General features: G+C 33.3%; 1 protein-coding gene across 8 annotated transcripts in view; it reads left to right on the top strand.

Annotated features, from left to right (window-relative positions):
• Positions 1–14,128, top strand: part of MGAT4C (MGAT4 family member C) — a 691,584-nt gene that overhangs the window by 362,994 nt on the left and 314,462 nt on the right. The gene's annotated exons all lie outside the window — the stretch shown is intronic.

Raw genomic sequence — 14,128 nt, 5'->3', positions numbered from 1 at the left:
AATATACCAGCAAAATTATCTGGCCCTGTAATTTTCTTCAAAGATATGTAACTACAAACAATTGATTTTATGGATAGATAACTGTTGAAGATATGTATCTTTTTTGATGTGAAATTTGGTAGTTTTGTTTTTCAAGAAATTAGTCCATCTACTCAAAGTTGTTGAATTTATAGGCATAGAATTATTAACAGTATTTCTAATTATCCTTTTATCTTTTTATTATACATTTAACAGCTCTGAGTTCAGTAGTGACATTCTGCTTTTGTTACTGATGTTGGCAATTTTTGCTTTCTCCGTCTGTCTATATCTCTTTTAATTGATCTGAAAAATGTTTATTAATATTATCAAAATATGAAACTTTGCAAAGAACCAACTTGCAGTTCCATTGATTTTATTTATTGTTTTTCTGCTTTTAATTTCAGTGGTTTTGTACCTTGTCTTTATTATTTTAATTTCTTCTGCCTTTGTTGCATTTCGTTTTCTCTTTATTTTCTAGTTTCTTAATGTGGAAGCTTATATTATTGATTTGAGATATATCTTCTTTTCTAATATAAACATTCAATGCTGTAAATTTCCCTCTAAACTGCCATAGCTGTATCTCACAAATTTTGATATGTTTTATTTTCCTTTTAATTTAGTTTAAAATAGTTACCAGTTTCTCATGAGACATTTTCTTCACCTATAGCTTATTTCCAAGTATATTATTTAATTTCCAAATATTTTTCAAGTTTTACAGATAGATTTCTATTTGTTTTCTATATACTCTGTCTATGGGATAACATACTTTGTATAATTTCAATTCTTTTAAATTTGTTAATGTTTGTTTTGTTATCCAAGATAAGATTATGTTGATAAATGTTCCATGTATACTTGAGACTAATATGTATTCTGTAGTTGTTGAGTGTGCTTTTAATTCGAATGATAATATTGGTCAGGTATTCCATATCCTGGCTGATTTTCTATGTGTTTGTTCTGTTGATTAACATCCATAGGAGTATTGATGTCTCCAGGTAAAATTGTGGACTTTTCTATTTCTCTTTCAGTTCTATCAGCTTTTTTCTTCATGAATGTTAAGCAATCTTTTTAGGTTCATTCACATTTAGTATTGCAATACCTTCTTGAAGAATTGCCTTTTTTGGTCTTTATGTGGTTAACTTGTTTTTGTCATTAGTAATTTTCCTTATTCTGAAATCTAATTTGTCTGGTATCAGCATAGTCACTCCAGCTTTCTTTTGATTATTGTTACAATGTTTTTAAAACTTTTTTATATAATTATATTTAAAATATGTTTCTTGTAGAGTACATAACTGGATCTTGTTTTGTTGTTATTGCTTTAATCCAATCTGACAATATGAATTAATATTGTTAATTGATGGATTAAAGCTATTTACATTTAATGTAATTATTGATCTGGTTGGATATAGACTTCTTATTATATTTCTGTTCATCCTCTGTTTTTCTTTTTCTGGTGTTTTTCCTCTATTGCCACTTTTATGCCTTTTCTTGAACTATGTGAATATTTTTAGTAATCCATTTTATTTTTCAGCTTTCAACTACGTACCTTAATATATTTGGATGAGGTTGCTCTAGGAATTACAATACATAAATATAACTTTCTACAATATACATGCAAATAATATTTGTATTTTGTTTTTGGGGTTTTTTGCTGAGGAAGATTTTCCCTGAGCTAACATCTGTGCCAATCTTCCTCTATTTTATGTGTACGTTGCTGCCACAGCACGGCTGACAGGTGGTGTAGGTTCGTGTCCAAGATCCAAGCCTGTGAACCTGGGCTACCGAAGCAGAGTACGCCAAACTTAATCATTACACCATGGGGCCAGCCCCAACATAGAATTAATATTTTATCACTTCACATAAAAAGTAGATACCTTACCCCCTTATAGGCCTCTTTATTTACCAATCTGTGCCTTTATGAAGTGGTTATTATATGTATTACATCTATATACTTTGAAAATCACTTTGGACAATTTAATATTTTTTTGCTTTCAACTCATGCGTATTTTAAAGAACTTAGTGGAAAAATATAACATTTTATTTATGCAGTTATTTATCATTTTTATTGCCCTTTCAACATTCCCAAAGTTCTAGATTTTCCTGTTACCATTTCTCTTCTGTTTAAAGAATTTTCTTTGCTATTTCTTCGAGGGCAAGTCTTATAGTAAATGATTCTGCTGGTTTTCTTTTATCTGAGAATGTCTTTATTCTGCCTTTATTCTTAAAGGATATGTTTACTACCTGCAGAAATCTGTCTTATCAATTCTTTTGTTTCAACACTTTAAAAAAAATCATTACTCTGTCTTCTTATCTTATGTAATATGTAATTTTTCTCCACCTGACTAAAAGTTTTTATCTTTCTCTCAGCAGTTTGATTAAGATGTGTCTGTATGTGGTTTTCTCTGAGTTTATCCTGGTTGAATTTCTCTGAATTTCTTAAATCTGTAAATTTATGTCATTTACCAGCCTTTGTTTCTTCAAACATTTTTTCTTCATTAATCTCTTTTTCTTCTATTTCTGGGACTCCAAAGGCACTTTGTGCTATTGTGTCACAGGTCCCTTGGGTAGTTTTATAAATTCAAACTTTGTTTTCTCTGTTGTCCAAATTGGATAATTTGTGTTAGTCTACTTTCAAGTTCTCTAATTCTCTCCTCTATAATCACTTACATGGAATTTTTTTATTTTCGTTATTGTAATGTTTAGGTCCAAAATTTTAGATGGCTTCTTCTTTATAACTTCTATTTCTTTCTTGAGAACTTATACATTTTTGCTCATTTCAAGAGTTTTTGCCTTTCATGTAGACAAGGTCATAATAGCTGCTTTAAAATTTTTATTGATAATCCTAACATAAGTTATCTTGGAGTCATTGTCTCTCAAATGGATTTCTCCTTGAGACTTGAGGTGCGTCTAGCTTTTCAACATGTTGATTAAGTGAGGACTGAATCCTGGACATTTTAATATTATGATATGAGACTCTGGGTCCTTTTAAAATCCTCTGGAGCATTTTGTTTTGCTTGTTTTGTTTTAGCATGCCATCAAGCTAGTTAGGTTCAGACTGAATGTTATGACTGAGCTTCTATTCACTATAGTTCCAGTGTCAGTACAGCTGCCAAAGCCTTAGCAGTCATAGTCTGGTCCACCCAACATGTCCACCAACCAAGTGCTAATTTGTCACCTGGAAAGTCATTTACTTCATATCATAAATTCTGAAAGCTTTTGATGTGTTGATTCAGGTCAGTTCCATACATGCACAATCTGTGGACTTCACATGCAGATTTAAAGAAATGCTTTCTCCAGCTCCCTCCTCCACATGCTGCTATTTATTTTTTTGGAGTCTAAAGATGCTTGTTTATTTATTCTGCCCAGGGTTTTTAATTTTATTCAGTGGGAGGGATAAAATGATATGTATTAACTCTATCTTAGGTAATTCTAGAAGTCCTACTTTATATTTTAAAAGGATAATTTCTATTATCTATAGTTTGGAGACTAGACTGCAAAGGAAGCAAGCGTTGAAAGTGGGAGACATTTAAGAGGTAATTATATCAATCCAAGTGAGAGATAAAAATAGCTCAGTGGAAATGGTGGGAAGAAGTTCAATTCTGGATATATTCCTAAGGTAAAACCAGCAGGATTTCCTAACATTGATACAGTGTGTGAGAGGAAGCTTTAGAAACTATTAGAAACTTCACTTTTGGCTCTGATGCCTTGCATCACACCAACAAATGCATCTAAAAAGTCTTGGGAAATGCTGGGCCAAATAAAAGCAAAAAAAGATGTTTATGAATGAAGACAAGGTGTGATATATCCGTGTAATGGAATACTATGGGGTCATAAAAGGGAATGAAGAAGTTCAAATTTGTACTGATATGCAAAGATTTAGAAGATATATTGTTAATTGGAAAAAAATCAATCTGCAGTAAATTATGTCTAGTAGGCTATCATTGTCTAAAAAGAGGGAAATAATACACGTAGGTATTTGTATATGTAGGAAGAGAAAAGTGGCTGGCAGATGATGGGGGAGGGAGAAGTTTTTCGCTGTGTATTCTTTTAAGATTGTTTGATCCATGTGCATGCATTATCTACTCAAATTAATTTTTAAAAGGATGTCAAAGATTTATAGTCTCAAAATTGCTCCACAGAGCTCATCAAGAACATGCCACGTTTAAGCCATTGTTTTAGACATTAGCACATAAAAAGTTGAATAGGGCAAAGAATTTACCTTTAAAAATTAAGTTGTAGGGTACTTATTTTTAACTGTCTAATTATAACAAAAATAATAAAACAAAGCTTCACATAACAAAAGCTTAATAAAAGTAATTAATTGATAGGCTAAACATAATTTCAAATTGGTATCAATTAATAAGTTCCCATAGCTGCTTACTCCATGGGCATTATATAATTAAATTCACTTCTTATTTAATTTTAATTTTCTGCTGTTTATTTTTCCTATGATTTTTATATATTTGTTGTAACTGTAATAATGGAAAATAAAAAGAAACTCACAACAATCCAACTATCCTGATGAAACTATTTCATATAGTGTTAGGTCTCTTTCATTTCTTAACCATATAAATGAGTAGTTTCGCTTTTACTATAACGGTCTGACAATTTTCTACCTTATATCAAATGGATGTCCCATGTAGCTATTGTGATAATCTTAATTTTAAGGAGTTTAAGTTGGTGTGCAATAATTTTACCCTAGTCAGATATTTAGATTGTTTAAAACATTTGTCATTAAAATAAATGTTAAAATGAACATCTCAATGTACAAAGCTGCATTTTGTTTTGATTTATTTCCTCAGATTTAATTGTCAGAAATGAAATTATTGAGTGAAAATATATGCATATTTATAGTTCCTGATAATTCTTCATAAACTGCATTTCAAAATTATCTTACTGGCAATAATTATGTTAGAATGATAGGATTATGCGTGATTTCATTTTAATTTTAGATTTTCATTTATTTTCTTATAATTGAAAGAATGTATTCAATAATCTCTCCCCTATTTTGATTCCACTGTAGGCAAGATTTTATTGTTCTTGATTCCTCTGTACATCATCTCTGCATCACAGAAGTTTTGATCAAATGTATGTATATCCTAGCCATCTTTACTAGTTATTTAGATAAGTTAGAAACTGATGAATAGGAAGAGTACAGGCATTGTTAAATATTATGGTTAAGCAGAACATCTTATGCTACATTCACAAGAGAAAGAAAAGAATGTGAGGCCAATTTGGGCTAGGTTTGGAACTAAAGAACTTTATCTAGAGAAGCACAGCCCCCCACTTCCAGGCCAAGGATATGCTTGGGCATGAATGTATTGGACTTGAAATAAATGTCCTTTACTGCTGTGTATTAGAGAGAGCTTTAGAAATCACCTTGGTTGAATGTGACTACTTCACTCAAGCATATAAGGGAAATTAGTTACTGAAAGACAACCAAAACTTTTCCACACAAACATCCAAGCTTTTATTTGTTTGTGAAATTGGAGTGAGGGCTTAGAGAAACAACTCTAAAAAATATAGTCATAAAGTCAGAAGATTTTATTGATTTGGACAGACCCCAAAATGTCACTTGATATGCATAAATGTACAACAAAATAAAATTATTTTAAAAACAAAAGACCTTGTAAGAACAAATCCAGGTGGTCTCCAGTGAAGGAAAAAACAACATAGAAATAAATAACAAAAACAAGAAAGAGTAAACAAAATAATCACAAACTCACAGAAAAGATAGATTATGTCAATTTATATTATCACCAGAAATGTATGATCTTGCAAGTTCCACCATAACCTTATGAAGGTTAAGTAGAAAATATTTCAATCCATTCTAAAAATGCATTAAAAATTGATAGTTGATTTACCAGGAGTAGAAATGAATTAAATGTACAGTACAGTGAGTCTCCCAAAGACAAACCCAGCCTCAAATTGCCTGAGCCCCATACTGGATCAAGGTGATCTGCCCCTTTAGATGCCTGCCAAAGGGTAAAGTGAATCTCTTCTTCAGGAAGATAAAATCATGCAGTCATTCCAATTTCACTACACAATATCGGGCAATTATGTGTAAAAATATATACCAGGTTTTTGTGTGTTCATTTCCTGTGAGATTCTGAGGACATGGTGACCACATATTTGTAACATACAATGGAAATAAATGCAAGTAACAGTAAATTTAGTTTCAAGGAATTGCTATTGGGTTATAACCAAATAATTCTAAAAAAATACTTCATTTTAGTCAGTACATGTGGTTCATTTTCTTTCAATGAGTAATATGATAATAAAAATTATACAATACAAAAATTCAAGGAATTGATCTTAATTATTTAAAAGAAAATCTATTAAGAGTCCAATTTTAACTTTTCAAAGTTGAAGAGAAACAGCTGTGCCAAGATTTTTAAAAGCTGCCAACTGCAAAAAAAAAGAATTATAAAAGATCCATATGAATAGACATCATTATGATATCTCTGAATCCCAAAGATTATTGAAGATCCAAAGTATTCAAAGAGAAAAAACAAACAACCAACCAAAAAGACCATCTACTAAAGAATTAGTCTTAGATAGCTAGGACACTAGGTAAATGCAGTGATGCAAAGCCTTCAGAATTCTAAACTCCAAGCCCAGACAAGCTATCATTCCAGGGCCAGGGCTACCTGAATGTAGTCTTAGGTAAGAACTATGCATAAAATTTACTTCCAAATCAACCCTTTTCTGGGGAAATTAATTAAATATTTAATACAGTAAAACTAGGGTAAGATCCAAGGAAGAGGAATGCATAGATGAAAAAAAATTAAAGCTATGTAGCAGACCTAGACAATAATTAGTTTAAATTAAATCAGGACATTAATGCATTCAGAGATGAATATCTTTAAAAAGAAGAATGAACTACATTTAAAGCAATGAAAAGAATGACTAAGGAGTGAATGCAATTAGTAACATAATGAAAAAAAGCATTTGAGTCTTCTCTCAACAAGCAAGGTGATTAATAATAGTGCATTTATTGCTGAAATGTGAGGTAAATTAAAATGTGGAATGATTTTGAACAGTTTATAAATTATAAATAAAAATAACTTATTTCACCTAGATGTTAAGAATTTTTTTATTGGTTCAGGATTTGTGAAGCTGGGCTGAATGTAAAGAAAAATTTGCACATATGATTCTGAGCTACAATTAAAGATTATATATGTGTATGTATGTGTGTATTTCCATAATAATGCAAATGTTTATTAGGTAAGTTATACACACTGAGAATAAACCTAAAAGCAAAATGATGAAGACATGTCATTTCAGAATAAAATACAATTTTTCAACTTGATGTGAATTAAAATTTCAAATAACAGAACATGAAAGCTCAATAGAGAAAAGGAGAGGTGGAAATAAGTTAAAGTGATAATTTCAATTTAATACTGTTGTAGTAAATTTGCCTAACTAGGAAATATGGGGGCCAAACATATAGTCTGGTTAGGAATTGTACTGACTCTTTGTAAAAATGGCTCATCTCAACTAAAAAACTACAAGTTTAAATATTATCTATGCTTTCTGTCAAAATTTCTCATAATTTTATTGACAGGTAAGGCAGCACTGGGCAAGTTTCTAAGGATGCAAGTAGCCGGCAATGTATTATCTTGGAACTGAGTTAAACAAGGATTGTTCCAAAGGTGTATTAAAGACTGACTCCTTATGAAGCATAGAGGTGGAAGACATCAGTATGTTTTCCCATAATCATATTTCTCCATAAGTCATGGATTCAGTGATTAGATATACAAATTTTATAATCTTGATGCGGTAGTGTTTTTTGAAAGACTTCATGCATAATACAAAAATTATGGTTATCATCCAATGTGAGAATTGAAAGCGTTTTATTTCAACTGGCAAATCTTTATTAACTCATTTGTTATTCATTGTTAATAATAATACCCCTCAACAGGTAAATAAATAAACAAATTATTGTTTTTTAACTTCAGCTGATGAAGTACCCACTACTGTAGTCCATATTTGTATAGCAAATGATAGGTAGCCTGTTTCAGATGATGTATATTAAAATGCTCTGAGGACAGAAAAATAATGGTCATATTTTATATAAATAGAATTTAAATTTGATTAAAATTTGGTAGCTAAATTACTCATCATAATCCCTTTCTGCTTTTTCTCTAAGAAATACAATTGTTTAAAAGTAAGAAAGCTGATAACCTGAGTGCAACTGTGAGCCACATTTAGAAAATTAAAGTCAGAGGATGTCAGTAAGATGACAGAATAGGAATTTCAGTGCTTGTCTCCTCACAGTAACTTCAGGAATCAGTTTGAAATTTCCTCTCCTTAGGAATCAATTTGAAAATAACTTCGCAAGAGCTAAGTAATCCAGGTGAGAGATTACAGCACCTTAGTGGAGCACAGAAATAAAAAAAGATGCATTGAAAAGAGTAGGAAGGACAGTTTCACGTTATCCACTTCACCCCTCCCCATGTGGGCTGCATGCCTACAGCACAGCATGCAGAGATAACCGCTGTGTGGGGGAAGGAGAGCGAAGTTAACAGTTGACTTTGTTGTGAACCTCAGCAACATGCCAACTTTAGTGAACCATGGCAAAATGTTGGCCCCTTTGATGCCAGACTCCTGTAGACCCAGGACCCAGGCCCAACTCAGTGGGCCCTGTGGCCAATCCGACCCACAAAGACTCAGGCACAGGTCCATCCCTATGGACCCAGGCTTGCTCCCATGGAATTAAGCTCAAGGTCCAAACTGTTAACCAAGAACTGTTTAAACAGCAAAGCTGTCCTTCGTAAATGAAGGAGAGGGGGCCGGTCCCGTGGCTGAGTGGTTAAGTTTGCACGCTCTGCTACCGGAGGCCCAGGGTTTTGCTGGTTCGGATCCTGGGCGCAGATGTGGCACCACTCATCAGGCCACGTTGAGGTGGTGTCCCACGTATCACAACTAGAAAGACCCACAACTAAACTATACAACTATGTACTGGGGGGATTTGGGGAGAAACAAAAAAGGCAGTAGAAAGGATCAATGAAACAAAGAGCTGGTTCTTTGAGAAGATAAACAAAATTGACAAACCCTTAACCAGGCTCACTAAGAAAAAAAGGGAGAAGACTAAAATAAATAAAATTAAATATGAAATGGAGGAGAAATGACAATGTATTCCACAGAAATAAAAAAGATTATAAGAGAATACTGTGAAAAACTATATCCCAACAAATTGGAGAATCTAGAAGAAATAGATAAATTCTTAGACTCTTACAACCTCCCCAAGCTGAATGAAGAAGAAATAGATAGTCTGAATAGACCAATCACAAGGAAAGAGATTGAAACAGTAATCAAAAGCATCCCAAGAAATAAAAGCCCAGGACTAGACGGCTTCCCTGGGGAATTCTACCAAATTTTCAGAGAGAATTTAATACCTATCCTGCTCAAGCTATTCCAGAAAATTAGGGAAGATGGAACACTTCCTAACACATTCTATGAGGCCAACATCGCTCTAATACCAAAGCCTGACAAGGACAACAGGAAAAAGAAAACTACAGACCAATATCACTGATGAACATAGATGCAAAAATCCTTAAAAAAATTTTGGCAACCCAAATACAGCAATACATCAAAAAGATCATCCATCATGATCAAGTGGGATTCATACCAGGGACACAAGGATGGTTCAACATTTGCAAATAAATCCATGTGACACACCACATTAACAAAATGAGGACTAAAAACCACATGATCATCTCAATAGATGCAGAGAAAGCATTTGATAAGATCCAAGAGCTTTATGACAAAAACTCTTAACAAAATGGGGATAGAAGGAAATTACCTCAACATAATAAAGGCCATGTATGACAAACCCACAGCCAACATCATATTCAATGGGGGAAAACTGAACGCCACCCCTCTGAGAACAGGAACAAGACAATGTTGCCCACTATCACCACTCTTATTCAACATAGCACTCGAGGTTTTGACCAGAGCAATTAGGAAAGACAACGGAATAAAAGGAACCCAAAGAAGGAATGAAGAAGTGAAACTCTCGCTGTTTGCAGATGACATGATCTTATATATAGAAAAGCCTAAAGAATCCATTGGAAAACTATTAGAAATAATTAAAAACTACAGTGAAGTTGCAGAGTAGAAAATCAACTTACAAAAATCAGTTGCATTTCTATACACTAACAGCAAGCTTACAGAAAGAGAACTCAAGAATACAATATCATTTACAATCTCAATAAAAAGAATAAAGTACCTAGGAATAAATTTAACCAAGGAGGTGAAGGACTTATACAATGAAAACTATAAGACATTATTGAAAGAAATAGATGATGACATAAAGAGATGGAAAGAGATTCCATGGACATGGATTGGAAGAATAAACACAATTAAAATGTCCATACTATCCAAAGCAATGTACAGATTCAATGCAATCTCAATCAGAATCCCAATGACGTTCTTCACGGAAATAGAAAAAAGAATCCTAAAATTCTTATGGGGCAACCAAAGACCCCAAATTGCTAAAGCAATCCTGATAAAAAGGAACAAAGCGGGAGGCATCACAATCTCTGACTTCAAAATGTACTATGAAGCCATAGTAATCAAAACAGGATGGTCCTGGTACAAAAACAGGCACACAGATCAATGGAACAGAACTGAAAGCCCATTAATAAAACTACAGATTTATGGACAGTTAATCTTTGACAAAGTTGCCAAGAACATACAGTGGAGAAAAGATAGTCTCTTCAACAAACGGTGTTGGAAAAACTGGACAGCCACATGTAAAAGAATGAAAGTAGACAATTATCTCATGCCATATACAAAAATAAACTCAAAATGGATCAAAGACTTGAAAATAAGTTCTGAAACCATAAAACTCCTGAAAGATAATATTGGTTGTACACTCTTTGACATCAAACTTAAAAGGATCTTTTCAACTACCATGTCTTCTCAGACAAGGGAAACAAAAGAAAAAATAAACAAGTAGGACTTCAGCAGACTAAAGAGCTTCTGAAAGGCAAAAGAAACTAGCATCAAAACAAAAAGACAACCCACCAGTTGGGAGAAATATTTGCAAATCATATATCCGACAAGGGGTTAATCTCCATAGTTGAAGGAACTCACACAACTGAACAACACAAAAACAAACAGCCCAATCGAAAAAATGGGCAGAGGATATGAACAGACATTTTCCAAATAAGACATACAGATGGCCAATAAACACATGAAAAGATGTTCAGCATCACTAATCATCAGGGAAATGCAAATCAAAACTACACTAAGATATCACCTTATACCTGTTAAAGCTATAATCACTAACACTAAAAATAATAAATGTTGGAGAGGGTGTGGAGAAAAGGGAACCTTCATACACTGCTGTTGGGAATGCAAACTAGTGCAGCCACTATGGAAAACAATATAGAGATTCCTCGAAAAACTAAAAATAGAACTACCTTATGACTCAGCTATCCCACCACTGGGTATCTACCCAAACAACTTGAAATCAACAATCCAAAGTAACATATGTACCCCTATGTTCATTGCAGCACTATTCACAATAGCCAAGACATGGAAACAATCTAAGTGCCCATCGACCAATGATTGGATAAAGAAGATATGGTGTACATATATATTTATATATGTATATGGAATGTATATTTATATGGAATGGAATACTACTCAGCCATAAAAAATACAAAATCATCTCAGTTGCAACAACATGGATAGACCTGGAGGGAAATATGCTAACTGAAATAAGCCAGACTGAGAGAGACAGATACCATATGATTTCACTCATATGTGGAATTTAAACAAACACATGGACAAAGAAAAGAGTTCAGTGGTTACCAGGGGAAGGGGGTTGGAGGGTGGGCACAGTGTGTGAAGGGGAGCACTTATGTGATGAGAGACAAGAAATAATGCACAACTGAAATTTCACAGTGATGTAAAGTATTATGAACTCAGTAAAAAAAAAAAAAAACAAAAAAACTTAGGAGTAAATTTAACCAAGGAGGTACAAGATTTATACACTGAAAACTACCAAACATTGATGAAAGAAATTGAAGAAGACACAAATAAATGGAAAAATATCGTGTTCATGAATTTGCAGAATTAACGTTGTTAAAAAGTCTATACTAAACAAAGTCATCTACAGATTCAATGCATATTGAATATATCATCTATCAAAATTCCATCTATCAAAATTCCAATGGCATATTTCTCAGAAATAATAAAAAAGATCCTTAAATTCATATGGAACCACTGAGTAGAGAAGGCAAAACTGGAGGCATCACACTTCCCGACTTCAAACTGTATTACAAAGCTAGATTGATCAAAATAGGATGGCACTGGCAAAAAAAACACACATATGGATCAATGAAATAGAATCAAGAGCCCAGAAATAATCTCACACATATATAGTAAACTAAATTTTGACAAAGAGACCAAGTATATACAGTGGGGAAAGGATAGTCTCCTAATAAATGGTGTTTGGAAGACTGAATATCCACATGCAAAAGAATGAAATTAGACCCTTTTCTTATACTATGCACAAATATCACCTTGAAATGGATTAAAAACTTAAACATAAGACCTGAAACCATAAAACTGTTGGAATAAAACATAAGGAGAAAGCTCCTTTATCTTGGTCTTGGCAATGATTTTTTTTTGGATTTACACCAAAAGCACAGGCAGCAAAAGCAAAAATCAACATGTGGAACTACATCAAACTAAAAAGTTTCTACACAGCAATAGAAACAGTCAACAAAATGAAAAGGGAACCTGAAGAATGGGAGAAAATATATGTAAACTATACACGTGATAAGGAGTTAGTATCCAAAATGTATAAGGAACTCATACAACTCAATAGCAACAAAACTAATGACCTGACTTAAAAAGAAGCAAAGGACCTGAATTGTCATTTTTCCACAGATACACAAATGGCCAACAGTTACATGAAAAAACACTCAACACTACAAGTCATTAGGGAAAAGCAAATCAAAATCACAATGAGATATCACATCAAATCTGTTAAATTTCTTATTATCACAAAGCCAAAAGATAAGCATTGGCAAGATAAGAATAAAACGGAACTTTGGGGGGCTGGCCCCGTGGCCAAGTGGTTAAGATCGCACGCTCCGCTGCAGGCGGCCCAGTGTTTCGTTGGTTCGAATCCTGGGTGCGGACATGGCACTGCTCATCAAGCCACACTGAGGTAGCGTCCCACATACCACAACTAGAAGGACCCACAACGAAGAATATACAACTATGTCCGGGGGGGCTTTGGGGACAAAAAGGAAAAAATAAAATCTTAAAAAAAAAAAAAAGAAACTTTGGGCACTATTGCTGGGAACGTAAATTGGTATAACTATTATGGAAAACAGTGTGGAAGTTCCTCAAGAAATTAAAAATAGAGCTACCATATGATCCAGAAATCCTACTGCTGGATATATATCCAAAAGATAACAAATCATTATCTCAAAAAGATATCTGTACTCCCATGTTTATTGCAGCATTATTCACAATAGCCAACATATGGAAACAATCTAAGTGTCCACTGACGAATGAATGGATAAAGAAAATGTGATATGTGTGTATACACATACACGCACACACACAATGAATGGGAAATGATAATATAAGGGAATATTGTTCAGTCTTAAAAAAGAAGGAAATCCCGTCACTTGTGATAACATAGATGAATGGTGGACATTTTCCTAAATGATATAGGCTAGGCACGGAAAGACAGATACTGAATGATTTCACTTACGTGTGGAATCTACAAAAGTCAAACTCATAGAAACAGAGTAGATTGATGGTTACCAGGGATTGGGGGAAATAGATGTTAGTCAAACGGTACAAATTTTCCATTATGCAACATGAATAGGTTCTGGAGATCTAATGCATTACATGGTGACCATAGTTAATCATATTGTATTGTACCTAAAATTTGCTGAGACAGTAATCTTAAATGCTCTCATCACAAAAAGAAAAGGAAACCATGTGAGTTTGTGAATATGTTAAATAGCTTGATTGCAGTAATCATTTCACAATGCATGTGTATGTCAAAACAACACATTGTAGACCTTAAATATATGCTATTTTTATTTGTCACTTGTACCTCAATAAAGCAGGA

The sequence above is a fragment of the Equus przewalskii genome, chromosome 29 (assembly GCF_037783145.1).
Source record: "Equus przewalskii isolate Varuska chromosome 29, EquPr2, whole genome shotgun sequence".
Lineage (NCBI taxonomy): Eukaryota > Metazoa > Chordata > Mammalia > Perissodactyla > Equidae > Equus > Equus przewalskii.
Note: the sequence above shows the minus strand (reverse complement) of the source record. Positions and strands in the feature narration are given on the sequence as shown.